General features: G+C 40.1%; 1 protein-coding gene across 1 annotated transcript in view; it reads right to left on the bottom strand.

The window, feature by feature from the left end:
• Positions 1-16197, bottom strand: part of HELZ (helicase with zinc finger) — a 3197037-nt gene that overhangs the window by 170333 nt on the left and 3010507 nt on the right. The gene's annotated exons all lie outside the window — the stretch shown is intronic.

Genomic DNA, 16197 nt, shown 5'->3' with positions numbered 1-16197 from the left:
AAAAGTTTCCCCAACGGGGTACTTAGCGAAGACTTTGGTTCTGAAACTCGAATGCGAAAATTTCAGGAGTCTGACGACCGGCACTTGAGAACTGCTTCTGCTACGGGCACCACGTGGAAAGAAAGACTAAAGAAAATAGTGTCGGCTGCCTGTTTTATACCCCTGACGTCATGGAAGAAGAGACAGCAACCGACGCAGGACCCAAGACTTTGATATTCAGGCCGACTGAGGGAAACCTGCCAACAGATTACCCAAATGTAATGACTGCAACAGTGAAACATGAAGAACATCTGTACTATGTTCTTCGTGATCCACTGTTGCAGTCATCACACTCGGGTTGATTCCCAAAGCTGAGGAAGGGTGGAGGCAGTCAAGAAGTATTAGGGCTGGCTAGCAGGCCTTGTAAGGCTGCTGTAGCAAATCCAGCTCTGGATTTAGAAAGAATAGGTGAGTGGTAACGCTTGGTGAAGGTGTGTACAGAACTCCAGCTTGCAGCTTCCAGGATGTCCCTGGTAGGGACTCCCCTGAGAAATGCTGTAGAGGTTGAAGTAGCTCTAGTGGAATGAGTTCTGATCCCCTGAAGGGTAGGTTTTCCATGGTGCATGTAGCAGAAATGGATTCAGTGTACTATCCATTTGGAAATGGTTTGCTTCGAAGTGGCCTTGCCCTCTGCCCGTGTAGCAAAGCTGACTAGCAGCTGGTCAGATTTTCTGAAAGGCTTAGTCCTGTCAAGATAGAACCTGAGCTGTCTGTGCACATCCAAGGAGTGCAGAATCTTTTCCACTTTATTCTGAGGATTAGGGAAAAAGGTTGGCAAATGGATGGATTGGTTTAAAGCCCCACTGGACACCACCTTGGGCATAAAGGATGGGTTAGTCCTGAGAGGAAACCCTGTCAGCATGGAAAATAATGAAGGGCTCCACTGCCATTAGTGCTAGTAGCTCAGACAATCTTCTTGCTGATGTAATAGCTAGAAGTAAGGCTGCTTTCCAAAAGAGGAATTTTAACTCTGCTGAAGCAGCAGGTTCAAAGGGGGGAAGTGTGAGCTTCTCCAGTACAACGTTAAGGTCCCAGGCTGGGGTGGGAGCTCTCCTAGGGTGCCTTAAATTGTTAGCTTCTCTCAGGAACTGCTTGATGAGAGGGTGAGAAAGGAGAGGTGGCTCAGTATTATAATGAGCTGAGATGGCAGAGACATGAAGCTTAATGGATGAGAAGGATAGGCCTCTGTGGAGCAGCTCTGCCAGGTGGTAATCAAGGATTTGAGGTAAGGTGGGCACGGCTGTGTCCTTTCCTTAAGACTGACTCCAAGAACAATATCCTTTCCACTTTTCAGCATAAGATTTCCTAGTACTAGGCCTTCTGGCCTCAAGGATGACATCCAGCACCTGTTTCCTGAGGGATGCTGGTGGTGTATTCAGGGGATAAGCCAGGCTGCAAGGTTTAGGGTTTGACGCTGTGGATGCAAAATAGTACAGTTGTGTACACTTACCATAAATGTAGATGTTCTGAGTGTATTCACTGTTGCAGTCATCATATTTGGGTTATCTGCTTGCAGTAGCCCTCAGTCGGCCTGATTATCAAAGTCTTGGGTCCTGCATCAGTTGCTGCTCATCTTCCGTGACGTCAGGCACTGTAGTCAGGGATATAAAGCATGCAGTCGACGCCATTACATCAGTTTTTCTTGCCCCAGATGTCAGGTGCCTCCCTTAATGGGAAGCAATTAAATATAAATATACAAGGTTATACCTCCAACAAAAAAGCAAATACACCAAAAAGCTTTTAAGTATAGCAGAGGAGAATAGAGGTATAGCCAAAAGCAGTCAGGGGGCTGGAGGGAGGGTAACCAAGACTGCAACAGTGAATACACTAACAGCTACATTTATGGTAAGTGTATACAACCGTACTATGTTCTTTGTGTTTCACTGTTACAGTCATCACATTTGGGTAGATTCCCAAACCTAAGGATGGGACGAGGAATTTAGATAGCATTAAGACCAGCTATAAGGCCCTGCAAGACTGCAGTGGCAAAGCTAGCTCTGAATTTAGAGAAAATTGGCAAATGGTAATGCTTGGTGAAAGTATGTACTGAACTCCAGGTAGCAGCTTCTATGATGTCTCTGGTACGGACACCTTTGAGAAAGGCTGTAGAGGCAGATGCAGCCCTGGTTGAATGGGGTCTAATCCCACCCCTGTGGGATAGGTTTTCCATGGTGCTTATAGCAGAAATTAATGCAATGGCCTAACCATTTAGAAATGGTTTGCTTTGAAATAGCCTTCCCATCTGCCCCTGCAGCAAATGTCACCAACAGTTCAGATTTCCTTTGACGTTTAGTCCTGTCCAAGTAAAATCTAAGTTGTCTGTGCACATCTAAGAAGTGCATTTTGCATTCCCCTTTGTTCTGCGGATTAGAAAAGAAGGCTGGCAAATGAATGGACTGATTAAGAGCCACACTGGATACCACCTTGGGCATGAAAGAGGTATTGGTCCTGAGGGACACCCTGTCTGCATAAAAGATGATGAAAGGCTCCACTGCCATAAGCGCCTGTAATTCAGTTGCTGAAGTGATTACTAAAAGGAAAGCCGCTTTCCAAGAAAGGAATTTTAACTCTGCAGTTGCAGCTGGCTCAAAAGGAGGAAGAGTGAGTTTTTCCAATACAAAATTAAGGTCCCAAACTGGAATTGGGGCTCTCCTGGGTGGTCTTAAGTTTTTGGCCCCTCTGAGGAACTGCTTGAGCAGTGGGTGAGAAAAGAGGGGTGGTTCTGTGTTGTAGTGAGCTGAAATGGCTGAGGCCTGAATTTTGATGGAGGAAAAGGAAAGGCCCTTGTGAAGCATCTCAGTTAAGTATTGAAGAATCTGAGGTAAACTGGGCGCTGCAGTGGCCATCCCTTGAGTTTGGTTCCAGGCACAGAATCTTCCATTTTGCAGCATAATATTTTCTAGTACGAGGCCTCCTTGCCTCCAAAATGACATCCAACACTTGTTAACTGAGGGATTGTAACAGAGATTAGGTATTTAGCCAGGCTGCCAGGTACAGGGTTTGAAGCTGGGGTGCAGAATCTGGATCTCCCACTGAGACAGCAGGGTAGGGGTCTGAGGTAGGTGCCATGGGGCCAGCTGTGACACACTGCGCAAGATGGGGTACCAGTGTTGGTGTGGCCAGTCTGGTGCAATCAGTATCATCCTTGGTTTGTCCTGTTTGATCTTTAGTAGCACTTTGGAGAGGAGAGGCAGAGGAGGAAAGGCATAAAGTGATAGACACAGCATCCACATTCCAAGCTAGTTTGTGGGGAGTCCTTGTGCAGAATTTGTCCAATTGGTAGTTCTGGGGTGAGGCAAACAGGTCTATATCTGGGGCCCCCCATTTTTTGATCAACATGTTGAAAATCTTTGGTTCCAGTTTCCACTCGTGTGGGACCATGAGATTTCTGCTTAGTTCGTCTGCCAGTGTATTTAGTTTTCCTGGTAGGAATTGAGCCTGTAGATGCACTTGGTAGCTCAAGGCTGTGTTCCACAGAGCCATGGCTAGTCTGCAGAGGGGGTAAGAATGGGTACCACCCTGCTTATGTACCACATAACAGTGGCGTTGTCCGTCTTTACCATTAATTGTCCTGGAAGAAAGTGGTCCTTGAAGGCTGTCAGAGCATTACAGCTAACATTTCTTTTTGACTGATATGCAGGTACATTTGACTTGGGTTCCATTTGCCCTGAATGCACTTCCCTGCAAGGTGAGCCCCCCCCCATGCATTGCCTGATATGTCTGTTGTTATGGTTTGAGCGGCAGGGGGCAGAGAGAATGGGAGTCCCTTGTTTTGGTGGCAGGCCTCTTGCCACCAAAGGGATTATAACCGTAGGCAAGGTATGATAGGAATCATTGCTTCTAGATCCTGAGAATGTTGACACCATAGGCTTTTTAGATACCATCGTAGTTTCCTCACATGCAGTCTTGCATATGGTATTACTAGAATGCAGAAGGCCATGAACACCAAGGCTTGCAGTATTTGCCTTGCAGATAGCACGGTTTTTGTGGCAACTAGTTTGAAGTAAGTTGTCAAATTAATTTGTTTCTCTGGTGTGAGGAAAGCCATCAGGGAAGTTGTGCTCCCAGGAATATAATTTGTTGACAGGGTACCAGATGTGATTTCTTTTCGTTTATGGTGTATCCGAGACAAGTTAACACCTTTTGTACAAATGCCAGATGATTCAGAAGTATGTCCTAGCTTTCTGCCTGAATTAGACAACCGTCCAGGTATGGGTATATTTGAATATTTCTTTGCCTGCAAAATGCAATGACTGGAGCTAGGCACTTTGTGAATACCCTGGGTGCAGTAGATAAACCAAAGGGCAGTGCAGAGAAATGATAGTGCATGCAGCCTGCTTTGAAGCGTAGGTATATTCTGCAAGATTCCCTGATTGGGATGTGCAGGTAGGCTTCCTTTAAATCCAGTGTTGCCAACCAGGCATCTTTGCTTATCATGGGAAGCAACTGGTGAAAAGTTAGCATCTTGAATTTTGGAATCACCAAAAAAGTGTTTAGGATAGACAGGTCCAGGATAGGACGCCATGAGTGGTCTTTTCTGGGTACCAGGAAAAGTCTTGAGTAGAAACCTTGTCCCTTTTCCTCTTCTGGTACAGTCTGAATAGCCTTTAATCTTAAGAGACAGAGTACTTGCTTTTGAGCCTCTGCCCACTGATTTGGGAGTAGATCTGGCTAACCGTTTGGGCTTGATAATGTGTGGAAGTGAAATATGTATCCTTGGGAGACTATGTTTAAAACCCATTTGTCCTGTGCAACGAGTTCCCAGTTTTTTGCTTGCAGAACAATCTTTCCCCCTAAAGGAGCAGTCAGTTGAAAGTGCTTGGAAGTTTTAAAATTAAGTTATTGAGACAGCTTACCATAGGGGGGAGTCTTACTACTCCCTGATTTGGAAGTGGGAGCCCCCCACTGCTTAGTCCTGTGCGTACCCTGGGACTGAAGCCTGGGTGTTCTGCTGGTTCTGGGTTTGAACTGAGAAGGCATGGAAGAGGCAGGAAAGGGCCAATGCCTACTAAATCTAGGAAGTTGCACTTGTAAAAAATCTTTAACAGTTTGCATAGATTTAGCTTTTTCCTCCATTTTTTTAAAAATGTATTCTGCTTTGTCATCAAATAGGCGGTCCTGATTTATGGGAGCATCCAGCAATTTAGTTGTAACATGATCTGGGAAAGACTGTTCCTTAAGCCAAGCATGCCTTCTAAGTATAGGCCCAGTGACAGCAGCCCTGCAAGATGCCTCCAGTGAATCAAAACCACACTGCAAAGTAGGTTTTCCAACCTGTTCAGCAGAATGCATTAAATCCTGTAAATCCTTACTTTCAGCACAATCAGGAATATACATCATTTTCTGTTTTAGCAATCCAATAATATGCCGCTGATACTTTAACATATGAAACTGGAAATTTAAGGCCCTGATGGCCAAGGTTGCAGAGGTGTATACCTTCTTACCCCATCTATCCAGGGCCTTGGAATCTCTATCAGAGGGGGTATGATTTTTGGCAGTAGTAGCCTTAAAACCCTTGGGTCCCTGTGAAATGGTGTCAGGATCCACAATAGGATTTTTAAAAAGGAACTTGTGAAAATCAGGAACCCTGCAATATCTATCAGGTTTTCTGGGAGCAGGCGGTAAAGAGTCAGGGGCCAAGCTAGACTCCGAAAAGGCATCGCCAACAAAGTCCAGAACAGGAGGGATAGCTAAAGGCCTGTGTTGGGCCAGGAGTAAGAAATCTCTAAGCCTCTTTTTAGAATCAGAGTAATCCTGGCTTTCCCAGTGAAAATGCTTCCTAAGAATATGCAAAGTTTCATCTGGGGGGGAAGCAGAGGGAATAGAGTCCTCTGCGTCAGAATCCTCACAGGTAGACAAGGGTAAATCCTGGTCATCAGAAGAGACAGAAATTTCATAATCCTGGTCAGAAGTATCATAAGCAAATTCAGTCCTAGGTCTCTTAGAGGGGGGAGGTTGGCTTCCCCTGACTTGAAGTAATAAGGTCTTCAGCCATTCTTTTCATTTGTTTTTTAAGCATACAGGCTTGACCATGCGGTCTGGGTGTCAGTTTCCTAGGCATGGTTCAAGTTTTAGGCCTAGAAGAAGAAGATGGCATTGGTTTAATATGCAAGTCAGTAGGCCTGAATACACCCTCAGAAGCGGTGCCTGCACAGTGGCTCCGGACCCATCCACGGTAGAGACATCCGCAGGTTCCACAGCTGAAGCATCTCGCGACATACCGGACTCTGAATGGGTCTCAGTAGAGGCCTGCGAGTCTGAAGTAGAGGGCATCAGGGGCTGCGAATGCACCTCACCAAGTACCAGCCAACTGGTGACTAGCTTACGATAAGTGTAGTCGGCAGCTTTGGACCTAGGTGGCCTGTCTCTGTCTTTATCTTTGCATTTTTTCAGAAAGTCGGCAGTCGGGTGGCTTACCGAAGACATACATGTATAATTGAACAGAGTAGCAAAATATTTAGAAGCGAAAATGTACTGACAACGAATAGTTTGTGGTTTTAAATAAGGGACAAAACTGACAGCGAGGTACGTCGTGGTCAGGGCCTAGGCAAGGAATACAGTACAAATGAAAATCTTTATGAGGTATTTGCTTTCCACAAGAAATACAATTACTGACTTTTACTGACATCGGTTTAGAGCAAGAAAAAGTTTCCTCAACGGGGGGGGGGGGGGGGGGTACTTCGCTTTAGTTGAAGACTTTGGTTCTGAAACTCTAAAATGAAAATTTCAGGAGTCGGCCGACTGGCACTTGCAAACTGCTTCTGCTTCGGGCACCACAAGGCAAGAAAGACTGATGTAATGGCGGCGGCTGCATGCTTTATACCCCTGAATACCTGATGTCACAAAAGATGAGACAGCAACCGACGGCAAGACCAAAGACTTTGATAATCAGGCCAACTGAGGGCAACTGCAAGCAGGTAACCCAAATGCGATGACTGCAACAGTGAAACACGAAGAACATCTGTCCCTCCTGCTGAGACAGCAGGGAAGGTGTCTGATGTAGGTGGCACTGCTGTTAGACTGCATAGGAGTGGGTACCAGTGCTGGCGTGGCCAGTCTGCTACAATAAGGATTGCCCTTGGCCTGTCCTGTTTGATCTTGAGTAGTACTTTTGAGAGGAGGGGCAGAGGAGGAAAGGCATAAATTGAGAGTTTTTTCCATGTAAAGGATAGGGCATCCACCTTCCAGGCTCTGCTGTGAGGGTTCCTGGTGCAAAATTTGCTCAATTGGTGGTTTTGGGGGGAGGCAAAAAGGTCCACCTCCGGTGTTCCCCACCAGTGGGTTAGAAGTTTGAATGAGTTGGGTTCCAGTTTCCACTGATGAGGGTCCAGCAGATTTCTACTCAAGTCGTCTGCCAGTGAATTTTGCTTGCCTGGCAGGAATTGAGCTTGTAGGTGCACTTGGTTGCTCAAAGCCGTGTTCCACAGGGCCATGGCTAACCTGCAGTGTGTGTAAGAATGAGTTTCCCCCTGCCTGTTTATGTACCACATAATTGTGGTGTTGTCTTTATCAGAAGCGGTCCTGGAAGGATAAGGTATTTGAAAGGCTGTCAGAGCATTCTGTACAGCTAGCATCTCTTTTTGATATGCAGGGGAATTTGTTCTGGGCTCCATTTGCCTTGAATGCATTTGCCTGCCATGTGAGCCCCCCCCCCCCCATGCATAGTCTGATGCGTCTGTTGTCAGGGTTTGGGTAGCGAGGGGTTGAGTGAAAGGAAGTCCCTTGTTGTGGTTGCATGCCTCTGCCCTTAGACAAGGTATGATAGGAATCACTGTTTCCAGGTCCTGAGAATGTTGACACCAGAGACTTTTTAAGTACCACTAAAGTTTCCTCATATGCAGTCTTGCATATGGAATTAGCAGAATGCATGAGGCCATGAACCCTAGGGCTTGCAGCATTTTCCTTGCAGATAGCTGGGTTTTGGTGGCCATTAGTTTGAAACAGTTTGTCAAATGGACCTGCTTTTCTGGAGTGAGGAATGCCATTTGGGAAGCTGTGTTCAAGCTTGCTCCCAGGAATACAATTTGTTGGCTGGGAACCAGTTGTGATTTCTTTTTGTTGATGGTGTATCCCAGTGAAGTTAGAAGTCTTTTTTACAAATGCCATGTGATGAAGTAGCAATTCCTGAATGCCCACCTGAATCAGGCAATCATACAAGTATGGGTAAATGTGAATATTTCTCTTCCTGCAGTATGCAATGCCTGGAGCCAGGCACTTTGTGAATACTCGGGGCGCAGTAGATAAGCCAAAGGGAAGTGCAGAGAACTGATGATACATAGAGCCTGCCCAGAAACGTAGATATTTCCTACAAGACTCCCTTATGGGGATGTGCAGATAAGCTTCTTTTAAGTCTAGGGTGACTAACCAGGCATCCTTGGCTAGCATAGGAAGAAACTGTTGCAGTGTAAGCATTTTGAACTTTGGACAACCAGAAAGGTGTTAAGGATTGATAGATCCAGGATAGGGCACCAAGAACTCTCTTTTCTGTGCACCAGGAACAGTCTGGAGTAGAAACCCTGTCCCCTTTGTTCTACTGGAACAGGTTGAATAGCCCTGATATGGAGAAGGGAAAGTACATGCTTTTGAGCCTCTGCCCACTGGTTTGGAGGAAGGTTTGGCAACCCGCTTGGGGTTGGAAGTGAGTGGAAGTAGAATCTGTATCCCTTGGATACAATGTTTAGAACCCATCGGTCCTGAGTAATGGACATCCAGTTTTTTGTATGAAGGGTGAGTTTTCCTCCTAGGGGTGCAAGTACTTGGGAATGGCTGGGAAGAATAATTGGAAAGTCATTGTGAACTTTTTCCCTAAGGGGGTGGCTTACCACTCCCTGTTTTTGTGGTGGGAACACTCCATTGTTTAGATCTCTGCATACCCTGAGACTGTAGTCTTGGGGGTCTGTTTCCCCTGGGTTGGGACTGGAACGAACCAGTTTTTTGAAGGCCAATGCCTACTGAATCTAGGTGGCTGCACCTGTAAGAAATCTTTGACAGTTTGCATAGATTTAGCTTTTTCTTCCATCTTTTTTAAGAACTTATTCTGCTTTTGTGCCAAACAATACTGATTTAATGGAGCATCTAGTAATTTTGCTTTGACATGGTCTGGCAAGACTTTTTCCTTCAGCCAAACATGCCTTTTCAGTACAGACCCAGTGACAGCAGTGCTGCAAGATGCTTCTAAGGCATCAAACCCACACTGCAGAGCATGTTTAATAACTTGGTTTGCCGAATGCATTAACTCTTGTAAATCTTTATTTTCTGCACAATCTGGAAGTAACACCATTTTTTGTTTAATTAGTTCCATAATATGTTGCTGGTACTTCAACGTGTGAAACTGGCAATTCAAAGCCCTGATAGCAAGAGTTGCAGAGGCATATACCTTCTTACCCCATCTGTCTAAAGCTCTAGAATCCCTGTCTGAAGGGGTAGGGTTTTTGGCTGTAGTAGCCTTAATGCCTTTAGGTCCCTGGGAAATGGTCTTTGGATCCGCAGTAGGATTCTTAAAGAGAAATTTGAGAGAGTCCGGTACTCTGTAGTACCTGTCAGGTTTTCTAGGAGCTGGTGGTAAAGTGTCAAGCATAAGAGTGGATTCCATGAAGACATCTACAATATCCAGGACAGGGATATAGCTAGAGGCCTGTGCTGAGGCAAATCTAAAAATTCCCAGAGTCTCTTTTTGGACTGAGGATAGTCCTGGCATTCCCAGTGGAAATGCTCTCAAGGTATGCAAGGTTTCACCAAAAGAAAAATCCTCTAGAGGGGAGGCAGAGGGAATGGATTCCTCTGCATCTGAATCCTCATAGGTAGATAAGGGTATGTCCTGGTAATCAGAAGAGTCAGAGTCATCGGACTCCTGGTTTGTAGAATCAGAAGGAAATTCAATTCTTTGTATTTTAGCAGGGGAAGGCTGGCTTCCCCTAATTACAGTAATAAGGTCTTCAGCCATTCTAAGCATTTGTTTTTGAGGCATGGGAGCTTGAGCATGCGCTTTGGATGTCAGTTTTCTAAGCGTAGTGCGAACTCTGGGCCTGAGAAACATGGTAGTTTTAGTTAAAAAAGAAGTCAGTTTAATACAAATATTGGTAGGTCGGAATACAACCTCAGAAGCTGGTGCCTGTACAACGGCTCCGGACCCATCCAAGGTAGAGACATCCACAGGTTCCATAGTCGGAGAAGCATCTCACAGCATACCGGACTCTGAATGGGTCTCAGAAGAGGCCTACGAATCTGTAGAAGCTGGCATCAGGGGCTGCAAAGGCACCTCACTGAGTACCAGCTGACTGGCGACTAGCTTAACGGAAGTGTCGTTGGCAGTTTTTGACCTATGCGGTCTGTTTCTGTCTTTGCACTTTTTCAGAAGATCGGTAGTCGGATGGCTTACCAAAGCCATTTCAGAATACGGAGAACGAGAGTGAAAGAATTTAGCTACAAAAATATTCCAACGACGAATGATTTGGGCATTAAACAAGGCACAAAACCGACAGTGAGGGATGTCGTGGTCTGGGCCTAAACAGGTGATGCAGTAAGAATGAAAATCTCTATGAGGTATCTGCTTTCCACAGGCAAGACAATTGTTAACTTTTTCTGACATCGGTTAGTGCAAGAAAAAAGAATCCCCAACAAGGTACTTGACTTTAGAAGACTTCAGGTTTGAAACTTGAAAAATGAAAATTTCAGGTAGCTGCCAACCAGCACTTGCAAAATGCTTCCGCTTCGGGCTCCTTCTCTGCAAGAAAGACTGATGTAATGGTGTCGGCTGCATGATTTATACTCCGACCTGACATCATGGAAGAGGCAACACCACCCGGCGCAGAAATCCCAACACTCTGGTATTCGGGCCGACTCAGGGCTACCTGCAGGCAGATAACCCAAGTGCAATAACTGCAACAGTAAAACACGAAGAACATCCTTGAAAGTTTGGGCTCCAAAGAGAAGTTCCCAGTTCTTCACCTCACAGCGGAGTCTGTTGTACTGGATGACCCCTACCAAGGAGGAGAAGACGACCTAACAAAAGTCATCACTGATGAGGTTCTTGAGTGGTAAGGAGAAACAGAAGTCTAAAGCACTATAGCTGGGGACATTCTCTCCAGTGTAGAGATAATGTTTTTGTTGTTTTAAAACAATAGATAAATCAATTATAAAACACATATCTATTTACATAGGTCCACAGCTAATCAATATGTCAAAGTTCTACATATCAACAATTAATACTTTTCAAGCAAGTCTTTAAGTTTAAGCCAAGAATTATAAGAATGTGTAATATTAGAAGTTCTCATCTTTATAGTATGCAATTCACTACTGCAAATATTTTTTTTACCAAACTAATAAATTCAACACTAGAGGGGTAAACTTTACTTTTCCAATTTTGACTAATTACTTTTCTGGCTATAGCAAGAAGAGACCAAAGAGGAGGCACTTTGTTTTCTTGGAATTATCTCAGGAATTGGAGCATTAAATAAAACTAAAGATTTAGAAATATTACATCTAACCATGGATCTTGACTGAAGTTATTAATTTCTTTCCAAAAAGGGTAGATGACTTCACATTCATATACCACATGTGTCCAATCACCTATTATTTCAGAATCCATCTCCAGCATTTAATTCTGTTTCATTCATGCATAATTGCAATTTTTGTAAGGAGTGACAAAAGCTCTGTGTAAGAATTTCCGATTGAAAATTTTCCAATATAATGAAGATGTGGTTTTAACTGTAGATGTTATTATTTTCTTGTATTCTTCAGAGAAGTCTTCATTATTAATTTTTGAGGAATAGTTCCAATAGGAATTGTCTAAATATGTGAAATCTAACTTAAGAATTTTAGAAATTTGTGACGAGATTTATTTTTCATTGCATTATTACTGATATTAACTCCAAAAATTTGGGGAATGATTTTTTATCTAGGTTAAATATCCTATTTATCTTTGCGTTCACAAAGTCTCTAAATATTTGTAAAATTAACCAGTTCTCAGAATACTAATTGCATTTAGACCTTAAATTTTCAACAGTATATACATATATCAATATCATTTAAGAATTCATGCCAATAAATTAAGTTACTTTGTTGTTTCATTACTTGCATTTTGTTAAAGTTATAAGTTTTTGCAGATTGAAAACATTGAAAATATTAAGGCTTTAATATAATGGTTAGAATATGTGAACTTCTGGAAAGAAGTGATATTTACATAAGGAATTTCAGAAGAAGGTGTAATTCCATTTATGCAAAAATCTTTTAATAAAAAGATAAAACTATTAAGGACTATTTGTTTATGACTGGTTGTGACATATTTAAATTAACTAATAATATTTCTTGATGTATGTTTCCAGTTTGAATCATAAGATGAATTTATACACAACACTAACTTTTACAATTGCTGAAGTAGCATACAACTGAATATCAGATAATTCTACTCCACCATTATTCCAACCTTTTCTGTATCAATCAAAGGAAACTCAGTTTATTAAGATGCAAAAAAAATTAACTGATTATTTATCTTCATCAATTTTTTTATGTGGAGATGGTACTAAAAATTGTTAAGGCAAATGATATTTTAGGGAGAATTACCATATTAATGAGGATTAATCATTCTTTCATGGTAAAGAATTTGTTCCAACTTGTGACAAAACTTAAAATGTTATCAGCAACCTGTTGAAAGTTTGTATCATTTCTTTACTATTAGCTATAATGGTTATACTAAGGTATTTCAATTGATTGCTATTCCAAGTAAAGTTAGAATATCTTTTGTATGAATGTTTTAATTTTTTGTTAATTAATAATGTACTTGTTTTATTATGATTAAATCTCAAGTTTGAATTATATGTTCTAATGAATTTTCTATTTCCTATTGCTAGTAAAATGTCATCAGCAAAGAGCTGAATCTTTAGTTTAAAATCTTCTTTTATTTAGATACCATTAGTGCTCTTACTGGATCTAATACTATTGGCAAAGGGTTCTATAACCAATTCAAAAAGTGAAGGTGATAATGGACAGCCTTTTTTTGTGCCTTTTTGTACTTTAAAGAAATAAGAAAAGAACCTATTTTAACATATGCACAAGAGTTACTGTATAACTTAGAAATTAATGCAATTAGCTCAGGTCTGAAATTCTCATTTTAAAATAGGAGATATAAGGGAATATTTCCATGAATGGGGAACTTCCGCAGTTGTTTTTATTTCTCTATACACCTTATCTAATATTTTAACTGCATCATCCGGTAGTATTTTACATAGTTCTGGTATAAGACCATCTATGCCCGGCACCTTCTTTTTTTTTTATATTTTTTTACTTTTATTTTTACTTCTGTTAAAGTTAATGGTTTATTATTTTTTTATTTGTTCACTTGTTATTTTATTTATATTTTCCCTTAGAAAAGTGTCAACTATATCATCTAGGTTATTTGTATTACTATTTTATATTTTCATAAAATATTTTAAAGCCTTCAAGAATACCTTTAATATCTTTTTTTTTATTTATACATGTTAACATTTATTTGCTATGATTTATTCATTTTCTTTGATCTAAGAGCAAGTTTATGCAAAATTGAAGGGTTTACTAAATATGCCAGAAGTTTAAGTTGTTTCCAGGTTTACTGAAACTTCATGATTAGAATTTCAACTTATTTTGTAATTAAGTTTTTATGTTCAGACTGACTGATAAATTTGGTTTTAGATTTAAATTTAGTGTCTCTATTTTGTCCTTTAGTATACTCAATTATTTGTCCCACTCTCTTGTTTACTAATCCACCAGCTTGTAATTCTTCCGTTTAAGTAAGCCTTTAGTGAATCCCCCAGGAAAATGTCAGACACTTCACCATTCAGGTTTACTTCTAGGAAATTTTTCATGTCTAACATACCAATCCTTGAAACTTTTTATTTTAATAATGTATGCAGGTAATCGCCAGTGATGTATTAAACTGTCAATTTTTAAAATAATATTAAAGACTATAGCATTACAGTCTAGTAACAGATATGAAACAATTGAAACTTCTCTAATATGTGATAACAGACAGACAAATTTTATTGATATGTGTGTTTCACATCTATATGAATAATGGGTAAATTGAAGGAAGTTTGTTTTCCTTAGCTCATATTTCCTTTAAATTCATTAGATTTACAAAATTTAAGTCTTTGGCTGAAGATGTGATTCTGAGCATTCTAAATGCAGTGGAATCTTTGCCTGATAAAATACAATCAAAATCACTAGCCATTACAACTTCACCTTTCATGTAATAGGCTATAGTGTCTAATTTTTTGCATCTTTAGCTCCAACCCATGCAATCCATTAAGAGCTCACCAGTGTATATAGTTTTCTGTTCCACTCAATTATAACAATGTTCAACTTAACATTTTTATAAACATAGCTATCTTTACTTTAGCCATTACTGGTGAGTTCTTCCATAAAATGACAGTGCCTCCTCTTTTAGCTTGAAAGCCTGAACCTGCTAAAACTAAATAATTATTTAATGAAAGTTTGTTTACATATTTATTAAGTAAATGTATTGCCTGCAGAAATACTATTTGAGCTATTTATGTAACTGCAAGTATACGAACAGACTTCCCCTCTTTACTGGACTGTTCACTCCATTAACATTAGAAGATATGCATTTTAAAACAGACATTTATATTACAGAAAAAAAAAACATAGGTATAATGAAATCACATTTATGTATAGAACATATTATATACTTTATATAACAATATGAAATCTTTGGCTATGTACAAAACTTTTGAAACAAAAAATTACCTTATGATACAAGCCTAAAACATTCTACCATGGAACAACATATTCCTAGGCTTGTTGAAAAATATGCATAAACTACCTTTCAAACTCTCCATTAGGCTTTTAGCTCATGCTTCTGATTCATATTAATGAGTTTCATATTTCTAGTATGCATCATCTTAAAAAAGCCCATTGGTGAGTTATGAAGAAGAATAACAGGTATTTAGAATCTTTATTATAAGTTGATCAACTTGAATATCTCTACAATCATCTTTCTCTGTAGCTCACATTATCTTACTGGTCTACTATAGGGAGGAGGTCAGTTGTTATTTTCAAATTTATTTATAGGTCAGATTTTATTTGTTTCTATTTTACTTTACGATGTGTAGAGTTCTTCATAGGATCATAAGTTCATAAATTAGTATGAGGCCAACTATCCTTGTTGGCCATTCTAAGCTCAGCCAATCATCCCATGTGAGAATCAAACCCTGCTCCCTTTGCCTATAAAGTGAACACCTTAACCACTATGCCAACCTCCCACCCTTGTAGACATTTATATTCTTTCACTATATTTATATATATCTATGTTCTATTTCAGTTTGTATACTATGTCTCGTACTGTTACTGTATTCTTAGGTTTTATATTTTATATTTTAGCTATAATCCTAGTGTAGAGTATCATATAATAGAACATTTATATTTACTTTTATATATTTGATACTCTTTAATCTAGTACTACTGTTAGAATCAGTCCTATTTTTTTCCTAAAATGTTATGTCTAATAGTATTTGAACAAACATCTGAAATATCTTCCATTTAAAAGATTCAAACTTTCCATAATAAATTGTGCTGAGATATTAAGTTTTGTTTTTACTGTTAGAATCAGTCCTATTTTTTTCCCTAAAATGTTATGTCTAATAGTATTTGAACAAACATCTGAAATATCTTCCCTTTAAAAGATTCAAACTTTCCATAATAAATTTGTTTTTATTATTGAAGAGACAACAGAGAAACGCAATACTATTTTTTTTTATCAGAAGTGTCATTCTAAACTCTAAAATAAAACACTAACGAACGAATCAAAGCCACCTCTACTTTTTACAGTAATCCCTCAAACCCTTCCAAACCACTAATAAACCAACAAAAAAAAACATTTCAAAGTATGTTAACCACTAAAAAGCTATTGTATTCAAAGAAATAACATTAATGATTCAGTAAGCACTATTCATATGAGATGTTTAATACAAAGCAGACCAAAATTTCTAAAGGAGACATAGCATACAAACTTGCATTAAAAGGTAATTATTTGACATAATTCCAATAGTAACTTTTATATTTGTAAAAAACTATATTTTTTAAACTTAAACGTAGCATGTCTTTCTACTGGACCATTTTAAGAGCCCAGAATGCAACTTAAAATGCTTCTTTAGTGTCATTTGTTGC

Source organism: Protopterus annectens, chromosome 10.part0 (genome assembly GCF_019279795.1).
Source record: "Protopterus annectens isolate FY-2018-M chromosome 10.part0, PAN1.0, whole genome shotgun sequence".
Lineage (NCBI taxonomy): Eukaryota > Metazoa > Chordata > Ceratodontiformes > Protopteridae > Protopterus > Protopterus annectens.
This window is presented reverse-complemented; position numbering and strand designations above follow the sequence as displayed.